The 14711-nt window shown below is 43.8% G+C and overlaps 1 protein-coding gene and 1 long non-coding RNA gene across 3 annotated transcripts in view; one reads left to right on the top strand and one right to left on the bottom strand.

The window, feature by feature from the left end:
• Positions 1–14711, top strand: part of KSR2 (kinase suppressor of ras 2) — a 349645-nt gene that overhangs the window by 265867 nt on the left and 69067 nt on the right. The window lies entirely within an intron of this gene.
• LOC144584752 (uncharacterized) overlaps positions 4115–14711 on the bottom strand; it is a 34305-nt gene continuing 23708 nt past the window's right edge. The window contains exon 2 of the long non-coding RNA XR_013539184.1: positions 4115–12315. This is a non-coding gene — a long non-coding RNA (uncharacterized LOC144584752). The remainder of the gene's footprint in view (positions 12316–14711) is intronic.

Here is a 14711-nt window from a genome sequence, read left to right as displayed (position 1 = left end):
GGTCAGGTCATGGGTTCTCGTCTTTGATGTTTAAAAAGATGTTCTGTATTCTTGAGGTGCTGCATTTGGAAAAGCTAAGATACCTCCTGCTTACCTAATGGATTTAGAAATGAAGCTTTCAGTGTCAGAGGAGAACAAAACAAGCTTCGGCTGAAGAGGTGGAAGCAGGCTAGTCATTGAGGTTTTCTCCATCTCAGAGGCCTCTGGTAAACCCTTCTCCTCTGAGGTTTGTTTTGCTAATATCCTTAATGCAGAAGTAATGGTCTCATGGGAAAGCCAGATTATCTGTGTATTTCACAGACATTGTAAACACCGGTTGCCTTGATGAGAAGCAGCAGTGGCTTCTCCATGCTTTTCCAAAGGTGATGTAGTAGGAAATCGGAGAGGGGGATGCGAGAGCAAAGACTTTAACAGAATGGTGGCTAGATTTTTCCTTGGGGAATAACAGTGTAGACGCTTGGCATTAATCTTAATTAGTTTTCAGCAAGAACAGCTGCGTTTCCAAGGCTTGCTCAGCACTCTGAGTGCAGTAGGAGAGATGGCAGGAAACTGCAAGCAAAGACGACCTTGCCTCAAGCTGTACAGCCCTTCTCCATAGTAGCTCGTTGCACATGGTTGCACTTTTGCTGCATTGGCAGATGGACGGGACTTTCTCTGCCCCAGTGTTTTTTTGCTTCACATCCTTCTAGAGCTTAACATTGTCAGGTAGCTAAAGAAAAGATAAGAGAGATGTAAGAAAAGGACAGGCAAGAGAAAGAAGAAGTGAGCAGAAGAGCTAAAAGGGGCGTTTGGAAGAACTCCTTTTTTAAACTCTATGTTCAAGCATACCTCAGTTGGCATGACTCCTGGCCATGTTGACAGGGGGACTCAAGGAGTGAATCTACAGTGTACACTTACATAGTAATTGATGCCACTAATTTTCATGCTTCTATTGTATAGAATCAATGGGTTTGCACTTTTGTCCTTAGAATAATTTGCTAGACAATTCTTTTGCACTGTACTGAACCGCAGCAGAGAGTTTTAAGGCCCTCGCCAAACCACAAATCCAAAGGTATGATGAAATAAACTGGTATCAAACTGTTATCACTCTGTAGTGAAGATACACTCTGGTAATACAGAAAAGAACTGTTCCAACTGCTGCTGCTGTTTAAACAAATTATGACCCAATGTCTGTTTGCCTGTCCTGCAAATAGCATAACTGGAGTTTGCTCCTAGAGGCAAAAGAAACTGGACTCACAACTGGGAACTGACATGCCCGGCATGGAGGGAGCAGACAGTTCTCATGGCTATGGCAGCAGCTTTCCCCACAATTTTTGGACTTTCTGATTCTTCATACATCCTCTGCTCTTGTGCTACTAAGCATTACGGGAAGGAGTTTTGGCAAACCCTTACGGTTGCACACTTCCACGGTATTTAAACATGAGTACACTTAATATGAGTACCCTTAATATGAATTGATGCTTTTGAATTGTGGAGCTGGAGGAGGCTCTTGAGAGTCCCCTGGACTGCAAGGAGAACAAACCTATCCATTTTGAAGGAAATCAACCCTGAGTGCTCACTGGAAGGACAGATCCTGAAGCTGAGGCTCCAATACTTTGGCCATCTCATGAGAAGAGAAGACTCCCTGGAAAAGACCCTGATGTTGGGAAAGTGTGAAGGCAAGAGGAGAAGGGGACGACAGAGGATGAGATGGTTGGACAGTGTCATCGAAGCTACCAACGTGACTTTGACCCAACTCTGAGAGGCAGAGGAAGACAGGAGGGCCTGGCATGCTCTAGTCCATGGGGTCACAAAGAGTCGGACATGACTAAATGATTAAATGAAATGAAATAAAACTCATAAATATAATGTTTAACACTGGGCATGGATGTATAGAAGTCAGGGGTGTTCTTCTAGAGTTGTGTCCTAGCCTGGGAATGTCTTTACATCTGCTTCAGTTCATGTAAACAGTATTCCATCTTTGTCCCCATCATTATGTTGATTAAACAATCATAAAAGGAAACATAGTATTTAAACACAGAGCTCTTTGATGAAATATTAAACACCAGCATTTCCCCTGGGCTTGTTAAACTGGCCTGCTGGTGATAGGGGAGGCAATCTGTATCCTGTTTGCCAGCTTCCCATCCTATTCATGTCACTAATGATGTTCCCCTTTGGAGAAAGCTGTTAGCCTCTAGCAGCTGGTCTCGGGAAAGCCAGACTTAATGAGGAGTTGTTAGTCTCTTGTATGTCTTACTGTCGCCTATTTAATTATGGCGATGCCAAAGAAATACCAAGAGACGCAAATCTGTTTCTTCTAGGAAGCGTCTTAAAAAGACTGCTGAAGATGAAACGTCTCTTTCCTCTGTGTTATTTTTCACCCTCTAGTTGCAAGGAAAACATGTTTTAATGAATAGAAATCATTTTATTAGATATGCCACACATTAGCATTTGCTTGCAGAGAGAACTTTTGTGGAATCAGTTCTAGGAAAACAAAAACACACAAAATATTGGGAAAAAACTCTCGGCCATAATGTTCTGAAATGGATTCTGTTGCAATTATTGTTGGTACACGTTAGAGTTGACCTTTGTCTGTCCTGGAATAATTAGGCATATGTTTCTGCACAGTATGGTTCACTATACAGAAATCTGTCTTTGACCCTTAAAGCTCGAAGTAGCTCAGCAGCCTTCCAGCTTTTCTGTTGCCATTTTCTATGGCAGCCAGAGAATCTTCTTGAAGAATGCTTGCTGAGTGTCCTGAACAGGAAAGGTTGCAGTGTTTGGGGTAGAACAAATGCTTTATATGCAGGAGGTCCCAGATTTTGGGAATCTCTGGAAGCCCTTACATGTTCATGTGGATTGGAAGAACCTTTGCTTGAAAACCTTGAAGGGCCACTATCACTCAAAGTAAAGAACACTGAGCTAAATGGCCTAGTGATTATACTCAGCAGAGGAAAGGCTACAGCTCAATGAGCTTTATGTTTAAAAGGTCTGTGTTTGATCCACAGCAAATCTAGGTGGAGCCGAGAAGGACACCTATTTAAAACCTCAGACCCCATGTAACAAGCTCTTCCTGAGTTTTGTCATATTTCTCCGTTCCTCTTTAATCTGGGACACGAGTTCAATTCTGTAGCCAACTGTGTATCCACCTGACGGAAGTTCTATCCAGCCCACACCGAGTTAACTTGCTAATCAGAATATCACAAGGCATTTTGTCAAAAGCTTTGCTGAAGTCAAAATATACAATGTCTACAGCAGTCCCCCTGTCTGTCAGGGAGGTTACCTGATCAAAACATGAGATCAGATCATACTGGCAAGTTTTATTCTCGACAAAACCATATTGGCTTCTACTTATTACAATGGTGCCTCGCTTAACGACGATAATCCGTTCCAGGAAAATCTCTGTTAAGTGAAAACATCGTAAAGCGAAATTAAAAACCCCACTGAAACGCATTGAAACCCGTTCAATGTGTTCCAATGGGGTAAAAACTCACCGTCCAGCAAAGATCCTCCATACGGCGGCCATTTTCGCTACCTGTATAGCGAGGAATCTGTCCCTAAGCACAGCGGGAAGCCATTTTAAGTACCTGGTGGCCATTTTGAAAACCCCAATCAGCTGTTTTTGATAGTCATAAAGCGAAAATCGGTTCCCGAAGCAGGGAACCGATCATCGCTAAGCGAAATTCCCCCATTTAGACCATTGTTTTGCAATCACAATTGCGATCGCAAAAAGATCGCCGTAAAGCAGATTCGTCATAATGCGGGGCAATCGTTAAGCGAGGCACCACTGTACTGCCTTATTTTCTAGCTGCTTGTACAATGACCACTTTACGATCTGTTCCAGAATTTGGCCTAGAACAGGCTGACTGGCCTGTAGTTCCCAGGTTCCTCTTTTTTGCCCTTTTGTAGACAGGGACAACATTAGCCCTCCTCCAACCCTCTGGTACCTCACTCATTTCCCATGATTTCAAGAAAACAATGGACTGTAGTTCTGGGAGTTCTTCAGCCAGTTCCTTCAGCACTCTCGGTTGTAGTTTATCTGGCCCTGCATATTTGAACTCGTTCAACGTAATAAGGTGACTATTTGTTTCTCAATCTGCAGCTCTGGTCCTGTCCCTTCTACCTGCAATTCCCATTTTTCTGTAGGGTCCTAGTCTGTGCTTTGGGAAAAGACTCAGCTACAATAGCAATTGAGCACTTCTGCCTTTTCTTTGTTGTCTATTGTCCTTTTTCCATCTCCAGTGGGTAGTTGAGCCACTGTTTCTCTTCTTTGTCTTTTGCTATGGACATACCTGAAGAATGCTTTTTTGTTGTTTCTTTTCGTGTGTCTCTAGTTAACCTGAACTCATTCTCAGCTTTTGGCCTCCTAATGCCATCCGTGCAATTCCTTGCTACTTGTTTTTATTCTTCCTTTGTGTCCTAGTCTCTTTTCTACTTCCTATACATGTCCTTTATTGTTTTCAGGTCCCCTAAACATTTTGTGAAGCCACATTGGTCTTCTTTGCAGCCCCCCACCTTTTTTTTTCTTGTTGGAAAACTTCCTGTTTTAGGAACTCCTGCCCTTCTTGAATGCCTTTTCTTGTTAGGATCTCCTAACTTATCAATGTCATGAGTTTATTAAAATTGACTTTTTCAAAATCCAGCATATATGTGTGCTACACTCTGCTTTAGTTTACTTTGAAATGAAGGGTTCTAGTAGAACATGCTCACTCTCTCCCAGAGTACCCCTTACTGCCACCAACTCATCTCTATTAGAATCAAGTCAAGGATAGCTAGTCCTCTAGTTTCTTTGCTTTTTGAAGGAGAAAATTATAAGCCACGCAAGCGGGAATTTATTGGAAGAGACATACTTGGCAGAAGTTGCCTCCCAAGAGATATCAGGATTCAGTAGTTCCTCGACTTACGACCGTCCTGACATATGACCATTTCAAGTTGCGACCAGCTCCAGCTGGAAAATTTTGCTTCGACTTGCATCCGGAGCTTCGGGTTGCGATCAAAAGAGTCAGGGGAAAAAAGCGGGGAATTCAAATTAGAGGGCTAACTCTTGGTCGGTGAAGAGGCTGCTTCTTTGTAGCTCTTTCGCCAGAACGGTTAGAGTGAGTGCGATTGGAGGAGGCTTCTGACTGCCTGGTGCTGCTTTCTGGTTCTGAGTAAGTACATTTACAGGGTTTTGCAGGATGGGGTTGGGATGGAGGGAGTTATGTGTTCTGTGGTGTGAGTTTTTTGGTCTTTTAGTGTGTTCATTTTTCCAGCTCCAGCGCCTTCCAATGGGGCTTGCTGTGTGCTTTATTTTTTTTTTTAAAGCCCCAGCACCATCCAATGGGACTTGCTGTGTGCTTTATTTTTGGGTTTTTTCTTAAAGCCCGAGCGCCTTCCGATGTGGCTTACTATGTTCTTTATTTTTGGTTTTGGGTTTTTTTAAAGTCCCAGCGCCTTCTGATGGGGCTTGCTGTGTGGGTGATTGATTGATTGATTGATTGATTGATTGATTGATTGATATTGATTGATTGGAGGGTTTTTTGGCCAGAACAGATTAATCAGGTTCCAGTGCATTTCAATGGGGAATGGTGCTTCGACTTATGACCATTTGAAGTTACGTCCATCTTCTGGAACAAATTATGGCCGTAATTCGAGGCACCACTGTAATTGAAATCTCCCAACCCTACTACATTATGTCTCTTTGAAACGTTTGCAGTTCGTTTTTCAAAAGTTTCATCTGTTTCCCCTTGATCGGTCAGTTGAAAGTAGACTCCAAAGACCATGCTCCCTTTGTTTTTTTGCCCCAACTTTCTTATACTAATAGTCAGCTACCCATTTTCTTTAAAGATGCTCCTGAAATTCTTAATTCCTTGTTTTCAATTAAGCCTTTGATAGGGAAAATATGTCCTGTGACTGAGGATGTCACACTTCATGTAACGAGTGATCCCCAGGGTTTGGGACTTGTGTCTTTGCTTTTCTTCTGGAAGCAGGCTTTCGGATCACGCTAAAGGTTTCTTTGAGTATTGTTAAGAAGGCTGGTTGGGGAGCCAGAGTTTGGGAGTTGGATTTCCCGCTGTGCCTTCAGGGAGGAAGAGCTGGCCTGCGTCGCCTTGGGCAAGCTCATCACATGCCAAGCAGGGCTTGATAAAGTTGCTTTCTTTGACTGTAGGTCCCACAATTCTCCTAACCAGCTTAGCCATAGGTCAGAATCCTCTGATGTCAGAATGAGGTCACAGTCTGGTCTGTGTCTCTGCAAACTGAGAGGCAGTTAACAGTCAGGCTGAGCCTTCATCTGGTCAGGATGGATCTTCCTGTTAGGTCAAGTTGAGGGTTGAAAGTGGGCTATATGACCCGTTGGCAGCTATGGTGTCATAGTGGATAGTGTGTCAGGCAGGAATTCAGGAGGGCTTCAGCGACGGTCCTACAGAAGTGGGCAGGAGCTTAAAAATAACTTTATTCTGAAAAGCTTCAAGGCCCCCTTGTACTAACAGTCAACTACCCATTTTCTTTAAAGATGCTCCTGAAATTCTTAATTCCTTATTTTCATTTAAGCTATTGATAGGGAGCCAGGTAGGTGGGACTCATCAGCCTGGGAAGACAGTCCATCTAGGAGAAGGAAAACTCCAATTCCGAACCTCCACTGCCTTGTGGCTATATCCACTGATGGAAAAGGCTTAAGGAGTTAACCTTTAGGCAAAATCCAAAGCCGGAGTCCCGGAGGCAGTTTGTGTCGTTCTGGCAACTCCTGCAACATCGCTGGAACCAGTTGTATTGGCTCTTGCCTTTCCATTGGACTACCATTTTCAGTGATGTGGAGGGGGGGGGACTTGCTGCTCGGGTAACAGCCTATCCTCCATATTATTTTACCCAGGCTTTGTGCTCTGGAGAGGACACTCCAGGTTCGCACACAGCGTCAAAGTCCTCCATACAGAGCACATTACCGTAGTCTCACGTGACTGAAGGATCCTATGATTGATCCAGATGCTCTCAGTGGACCAGCCTCCTCCTGTATTTCTGTGCAGGAATATATATTTTTGACATATACTGCAACTCCACCTCCTTTTCTACGCTTTCTGTTCTTTTTGAACAATTCATATCTTTAAATTCTTGTATTCCAATCATGGCAGTTATCCCACCAAGTTTCAGTTATTCCTATCATATTTATTCTCCTGAGCTAAGATTTCCAGTTCTTCTTGCTTGTTTCCCATACTCCTGGCATTTGTAAATAGACACAGGAGATGGTGTGATTTATGGACTACTTTTCTTTGTACATTTTTATGAATATTATTATAAAGAATAATGTTAGCATGCCTGTGTTTTGACATATAAAGCCCTAAACGGCTTGGGCCCTGGATACCTGAAGGACCGCCTCCTTCCATATGAGCCTACCCGGCAGTTAAGATCTAGCGAGGGGGCCCTTTTGAAAGAGCCATCCCTCAAGGAGGTAAGAGGGATGGCTTGCAGACAAAGGGCCTTTTCGGCAGCTGCCCCCAGACTATGGAATGCCCTCCCGACTGAGATTTGTCTGGCGCCGACACTGATGACATTTCGGCGCCAGGTCAAAACCTTCCTGTTCCAGAAGGCTTTTAACTGAAATAATATTAACTGTGGGTCTGATGGCAATTTTATATATATATTAATTGTATTTTAATTGTACATATCTTTATTGTATTTTAAATGCTGTAAGCCGCCCAGAGACCTTTGGGTAGTGTGGGTGGCATATAAATTAAATAAATAAATAAATAAATAATAAATTAATGTTGTTATTTACCACCACCCCCATTAGAACTGTTTGGTACACTCCTTTTATTGTGTGTAAGCCTTCATCTATGTTTATCTCTGTGCTTGTGTCTCCCTCCCCCTTCTAATTCAGTTTATAGCCCACCTAATGAAGTTCTTTATGCTGTGGTCAAACCCATTCTTCTCAGTCGTTGTAAGGTGCAATCCATATCTTGCTAGCATTTGAGCTTCTAGTAAGCTTAGCCCATCATCCCAAAAATCAAATCCCTCATGTTGACACCACCTTCGTAGCCAATCATTCAGCCAGAGTATTTTCCTTTCCCTTTTTATTCTTCTTCCAATTACTGATATGATTAATGAGAAAACTATCTGGTTTCCTTAAGGTTTCTTCCCAGAGCTTCAAAGTCTGATGTGATCTCTTCAGAGTCGCTCTTGGTTGTGTCATTTATTCTCACCTAGATGAGAACAAAGGGATAAGTATCTGTGGGTTTTATGAGTGATGGCAATCCTTCTGTCACATCCCTAATCTGTGCTTCAGGGAGACAGCATACCTGGTGGATCCATGGATCTTCCTGGCATACTTCAATTTCTATCCCATTCAGTAGGGAGTCTCCTATTACAACTGTTCTTCAAAGAACATATATAAATTTCTTTCCCACTGTCCTGTTCCTCCACTTAAGGACAGAGGGAGTGGGAAAACATGCCCTGTCACTAGGAAGACTGTGGATCCTCTGAAACCAATCCAATGACTCCTCTGATGCCCCCAGGAAGAGCAGCTGCTCTTCTTCGGCCACCTGAGGAAGCTGCGCTTCCACCTCCACCTGCAACAAGCCCACCAGAGAAAGAAGACCAGATTCTACCAGAGGAATGGTGATGCCTGATCTGCTGATGGACTTCTTCTCCTTTGAGACCCAACTGCCTCTCATTTTCATGTGCTCTAAACTAACTCATGCCCTTAAATCACAAACACACTTGGATGTACAAATAAAAGGGAAGGAAGAGGGCTTGCTCAGAAATAAAAGGAAAATTTAACCGGGCAGATCTCTGGGAGGGTTGTAATAAAAAAAGTATTTTTAAAAGAAGGGAGGGTCCTTAGAGTAGAGGAACAGGGCAGTGGGAATGGACCTACTTTCCAAGAGTAGGTCTTCTCACATTTTGGAGACATGCTCCAACCCCACCACTCCCTTTTGGATCCCGTTTACCATATAAAGGCTGTTGTTCATCAAAGTTAACCTTCCTTTGTTGGGCTTCCCTTCATTGAACCCAACAAGATAGGGGTGCCTCCTCAAGTCACCAAATTCAGGTTCGCCTCTGTCAGCCCCTTCAACCTCTTTCCCATCTCTGCCACTCAGGGAAGAAGCTTACCACTCTGACAGCCACCTCCGCCACTCAAGAGAAAGAAACCTACCTTTCTGACAGCAAACTCTGCTACTCAGGGGAACAAACCTAGCTGCTAGCCATTTCGGTAATCCAGGGGAACAAACCTACCTGACTGCCAGCTACCTCTGAAACCCAGCAGAACAAACCCACATCTCTGCCACCTCTGAAACCCAGGGGTAGAAGACAACTACCTGCCAGCTACCTCTGTAATCAAGGGGAACAAACCTACCTGACTGCCAGCTACTTCTACAAGCCAGGGGAAGAAGACAACCTGCCCAACAGCCATCTCTGTAACCCAGGGTGAGGGTGGGGTGGATCTGTCTGACTTAGTGCCAACTCTGCCACTCAGGGTAATAAGTCAACCACTCTGACCACAGCCACCTTTGCAACCCAGGTGAACAAACGTACATCTCTGCAACCTCTAAAACCCAGGGAAGAAATCTATTTGACTGCCAGCTACCTATGAAACTCAGGGGAACAAGCTCACATCTTTGCAACCTCTGTAGCCCAGGGGAGGAAGACAACCTGCCATCAGCCACCTCTGTAACTCAGGGGAGAAATCTATCTGACTGCCAGCTAGCTCTGAAACCTTGGGGAACAAACATCTCTGAAACCTCTCTTAGTCATGCTCCCAGGTATGAACCAGTGCTGGAGGGCACTGGGGTAATCCACTTCATGGGTGTATAACACCCAAAACCCAAACTTCACCAAACTTGAAAGATTTGTAGAGGAGAGTAATTGGAAGCTTCACTGTCTCTTGGTGCCTGGGGGTGCCATTTTATGGGCCCAACAAGTCAACATATTGATTCATGATTTGTCCCACAAAAATTCATAAATTTGTGATTTGTGCACAAATTGAGAGACAAATTGACGTTTTGCTGATTCATCCTCATCTCTAAGCTGAACTTATTCAGCCACTCTCCCTGCTTGCTCTGGTGTGCTTTGGAGCATTGTAAATTCTCCCTTTGTTTTAAGGTCGTCTTTCCTAAACTATGTATTCCCCTCAAGATGTTTTAGACTGCAACTCCCATGAGTAATGTTTATGAGAATTTTAGTTTGAAACATCCTGAAGGCAGTAGTATTCGGAAAATTGTTTGGGCTTTTAGACTGGAATGTCACTTCATTTCTAGACCTTAGCGTTCCTTTGCTTTTCTCTTTACACTTTTTACCATGTTCTTCCTTTAATAACATTTAAAGTAATGAAGCCCATACATCATATAATAAACAATTATTGACTTCCATCTGTGGTTTGGATCAGGATTGATTGACCTGTGGGAATACTGCTTTCCTCAATCAATAAGAGACCATGAAGGGGAATAAATCTTGATAGAGACTGACAACGAGGGGAGGAGAGTCAATATGCTTATTAATACATACATTAAAGGAGCGCATTTCCACCTCTGGGGACATGCCATTTCATTCTGACAGCTGTCAAGAAGGTTTGGATGGGGGAGTACGAAGAATGACTGAACCCAAGATGCCTGCAAGTTTTTTTAGTACTATGTTGCAGTAATTTGTGGTGCTTTTATATAATATCCTGCAGTGAGGGTTAGTGGGGAGTGGGAGTGGAGGGTGAGAGACGTTTGTAGAGGATGACTTGAGCGCGCAGTGACTTAATAATAATAATAAAAATAATAACCTTTGCACCGCAGAGCTAGAAGGGGCTCTATAGATCACAGAGTCCAGCCCTTCTCAAAGAGGCACAATGGGGAATTGAACTCCCAACTAAGCCGCTGAGCTATCCAGCAGTTCTCTTCTTGTAGTGGAGTAAGCCATTTGCTAAAGCACAACCCACAGAAAGCAAAAGACAGCATTAAATGTGAGCTAATGTCCGAATGGTGTGTTGCTTGCATTGAGACCTGCAATAATAATAATAATAATAATCATCTTGTAGTGTGCAATGTTCGAGATTCTTCCCTAACCTCCACCAGATCTGGAGCCAATATGGCCACAACTGAACATGGTACATTCACCTTCATCATATGAAAAGTAAACGTTACTGGTTCTTCAACTATTGACCACCTGACCAAGTTTATAGACAAAATAGACAAAAGATTTTTATAGACAATATAGACAAAAGATTTTTCTCTTCAAATAAAGGTCGAGTCCTCCAGCCCATGCAGTTTATTCTTGCTGTCCTCTTTTCCTAAAGTTTAAAAGGCCAATGGGAATAACATGAAGCAGGAAAAAAAAATCCTTGATGAGTAAGGAAGGGATCAATTCTGCTTTTCTTGTCATTAGATCTCAATGAGGTAATTATTAAGTGTAGTCTTCCTGAGTGAGGCAAAGTCAACAGAATGTTCTCCCTGAAAGTATTCTCCGTGGTGTGTGGGGAAGAGATAAGCTAAGGTGCCCATCTCCTGTTGCCTCTGGTTTTTTCTTTCTTTCTCTCTCATGAGTTTTGGGGGTATTTCTTTTCCCCTTTAAGATCTTGGAATGGAAATGGCTTATTTTACTCAAATGTGTTGTGTTTTCCTAAATAGCTCATCTCTGCAAAAGGGGCAGTAACCCCAGTGCCTGGATACTTGATCCTCCCCCATTCCTGGCCTGCTTCTTTGAGCTAGTGAACATTAACTGGGCTTATCTTCCATGGCAGCTGCTGAGGCTCCCATCAAGAAAATGCCACTGTTTAAATAATATCCACCACAATAGCATTTTCACTACGCAGAGCTAAGCAAGAATGTCTAGATAGAGATGAGAGGACGGGGAGAGTAATAATCTTTGAGGCCACCTTATTTCTGGATTTTAATTTCCCCTGCAAAGGCACCTCCACAGAAAGTTAAGAGAGAAAATGTATTTCCTATAGACCTTGCCTAGGAGAGACTCTCCTTTCTTGCAGCACACACACAAAAAATACTTGTCCTAACTTTAATTCAATTAATGGTTGCTGATGGCCTCATAGGGAGAGACGGTTCTTTGCAGGATTTTACTAGAATCTCATATATTGCCCTGGGGCGAAATTTGACATTCTGGAGGTTGCACAGATGGCCAGTAAAGTGTCCCCAGGAGACCACTGTTTAGTGGTTCTTCTTCGTGGTCTCTGTGAATGCACACTATAGGGTTTAATCTGCACTTGCACAGAGGTTTCTGGAATATTCTAGAGCTTTATGACACATTCACCAGGACTGCCCCTCCAGTGTACGTGGTCCACCCATCCTGGCGATTGCCTCAGTTCCTTTTTGCCACCTCTGAGGTTTCTTCTCTCAACAAGCTCTCCATTCACCTTTATCTTCTCTTCTACATTTAAAGAATAAACAGAGGGAAATTAGTGAGAAACTTTTGATCTACAGTATATCCCTCCTCAACTGCCCCTTCCTTTCCCTTCCTCTTCCCCCCTTTTTTTCACCATTTTATGGCCCCTACAGGACCATTCAAATGGTGCGCATCATGCCCTAACGAGGTCCCTCTCTCAGACAGACATGACTCTTGCCTTTTCTGCTTGGGGGAATCTCATCAACCTGCCTCGTGACAATTTTGTAAAAATCTCACAGAGCAGGCTCTTAAATTCAGACAACAACGTCTCAGATCCTTTCTGTGGGAACACCCCCTCTGCCCTGTGCCAACTTTGGAGACTGCACAGCCTTCCCAAGTTTGATCTGCTTCACCTGATGTCCCTATGACTTCTCCAACACCGAAATCGAAACCTAAGTCTAAGTCGGTCTTGAAGTCAAAGTCTGCTGCATCGACATCAAAGTCAACGCTGGTTCCGAAGCTTCCCTCGACATTGGAGCAACTCTAAACCCAAAAAAATCAAAGAAGTCTGCTGCCTCTTAGGAAGGCATCCTTTACACATGAAACTGATAAATCCACACCTTTGATCCCACTTCACAATCAACAGACTATTTGCTTTGACTCTATTTCCATGGATGACAATGACTATTTACCTCCACCATCAGGCCAACCATCTTTGCCTCTCTTAGCTCAATCTCCTGTGTGGGCTAAAACCTTGACTGAGGTGCCAGTATTACCAAGATCGGACCACTCGAGCCCTTCCAGTTGCTCTGTCTCCGTGTGTCAGTCAGTGTCTGTTTTAGCTGATCTGCAGCCTCCACGCAACGATTCCAAAATACCATACACTGGTCCTTCTGATGCCAGCTTTCCACAACCTCCAATGTCAGTGGGGTTGCTGGCATCGCATGAGTCGTTGACTCAATATCGCCATCCTAAATGTGTCACTCTGTATGAGCCACCAACATACTATGAGCTCCCTCCAAAGCAATACCAACATCGTTGATGCTGTTACTGGCACCTTGAGTCTCTATATCGAACCAAAGCGCCCTGAGTAGTCATACTACTTCCATTCTGATTCCTCTGACTCACAGTCCCCTCCTCAGTACCGTCCACGAACACAGGAGTATGACCAGTCCTCGTCTCGAGATGATCCCACACTCCCTCCTGTGGTACTGAAGCCACAAAAGTCTTCCCGTAAGAGGAAGCATACTTCTGAATATCCTCCAGCACAGCCACCTATGGTACCGAAATGCTCTCAACCATTGGCTTCGACTTTGGTGCCAACTGCTGAACCTGCCACACTTCCTCATGTTCGTGCCTCCTCTCTTCAGGTGACTACAACTTATACTGGTCCTTCACCTCTAGATGTGAATCAGGCCCGTCAGCTCAAATGCTCTAAACCTCATCATGGTACCGCTCACTCTATATCATCTAAACAGGATAGCGGTAAAACGAGAGGCTATCCACGTGATACTCCACCGGATGTCTTCATCTCTCCATATCGATCTCCCTCTCTGACATCATCCGATTCTGACACTTCAGACTCCCTACCACCACAGGAGTCCCCTCCTAACTTACTAACACCCGACTCTGACGTGGCCAATACCAACCCCTCCATCCCCGTCAGAAGAGTTTTCCTCCTACTCTCAGCTGGTGGTCTGCATTGCTAAGGCTGTGGACCTCGACATACAACAACCAGTCCAGTCTGAATCAGACAAGTTCTATGAAGACATTAATGAAGACCAAACTCCTCCACTTCATATTGGATTCATCCCATCTCTTCTAAAATTGATAAAACAAACATGGCCCAAACCATCTTCTGTACCACAAATCTCCGGAAGAGTGGAAAATTTATACAAAACACACAGAGATAGTACAGAATTCCTCTCCAAACATCCATCTCCAAATTCAGTGATAGTAGATGCCACTCAAAACAGAGCACAAAACTGGTCTAATACAACACCTAACAACAAGGAAGGCAGGAAGCTTGATATTATTGGCCACAGGGTCTACTCCCTCACTTCCTTCACTCTCCGTGTGGCAAATGATTTGGCAGTCATGGGGGCTTACCATTGGTTCTTATGGAATAAAACCCTTCCATCACTTCAATCAGCACCTGCTGAATACAAATCCCGTGGTCTTGCTTTTCATCAAGAGGCTATGGCTCTAGCACACCAAGAATGTATCACTGCATGACATGTTATTGAGACTCCATCAAAACACATGGCTACAGCTGTCACCCTCCGAAGACATGCTCGGCTTCATTCAGCCCATATTGCTGATGATTCCTGCATGTGCATCAAAGACCTGCCCTTTGATGCCTTTGGCCTCTTTGATAATAAAACTGATGAGATTTTGGACAACCTCCAAAAAATGAGAAAAACAGCACACTCATACAACAC

The sequence above is a fragment of the Pogona vitticeps genome, chromosome 14 (genome assembly GCF_051106095.1).
Source record: "Pogona vitticeps strain Pit_001003342236 chromosome 14, PviZW2.1, whole genome shotgun sequence".
NCBI classification, from domain to species: Eukaryota; Metazoa; Chordata; class Lepidosauria; order Squamata; family Agamidae; genus Pogona; species Pogona vitticeps.
Note: the sequence above shows the minus strand (reverse complement) of the source record. Positions and strands in the feature narration are given on the sequence as shown.